Raw genomic sequence first — 732 nt, forward strand, 5'->3', positions numbered from 1 at the left:
TGTTAGCCAGGATGGTCTCGATCTCCTGACCTCGTGATCCGCCCATCTCGGCCTCCCAAAGTGCTGGGATTACAGGCTTGAGCCACCACGCCCAGTCAAGCTGTTTTATTTCTAAATTAAAAACAGGCCAGGCGCCATGGCTCACGTCTGTAATCCCAGCACTTTGGGAGGCTGAGGTGAGCGGATCATCTGAGGTCAGGAATTTGAGACCAGTCTGGCCAACATGGCGAACCCCTGTCTCTACTAAAAATGCAAAAAAATTAGCCAAGCATGGTGGTGCACCCCTGTAATCCCAGCTATTCAGAAGGCTGAGGTGGGAGAATTGCTTGAACCTGGGAGGCAGAGGCTGCAGTGAGCTGAGCTCGCACCATCACACTCCAGCCTGGGCGACAGAGCAAGACCCCCATCTCTAAAAAAATAAAAATAAAAAATAACTATCCATAGCTCCCCACGGCCCTCAGTCTAAAGCACAAACTCCTTGGTTTAGCAGTCCCAGCTCTGCCAGGGACAGTCCCATTTCAGTACCTTTCACTCCCAGTTCCCTCTGCCAGGAAAGCTCTTCCCTACAATATCAGCAGGGCTCACTCCTTCACCTCCCTCCAATGTCACTGTTCAGTGAGGTCTTCCCTGGCCACGCTATTTCACACTGCAACTCTCGTGCCCCTCACCCAGCTCTGTTTGATACATAACACTTACCACTTTCTAACATTTGAGATATTTTTTTTTTCTTTT

This window comes from Mandrillus leucophaeus, unplaced genomic scaffold (genome assembly GCF_000951045.1).
Source record: "Mandrillus leucophaeus isolate KB7577 unplaced genomic scaffold, Mleu.le_1.0 Scaffold137, whole genome shotgun sequence".
NCBI classification, from domain to species: Eukaryota; Metazoa; Chordata; class Mammalia; order Primates; family Cercopithecidae; genus Mandrillus; species Mandrillus leucophaeus.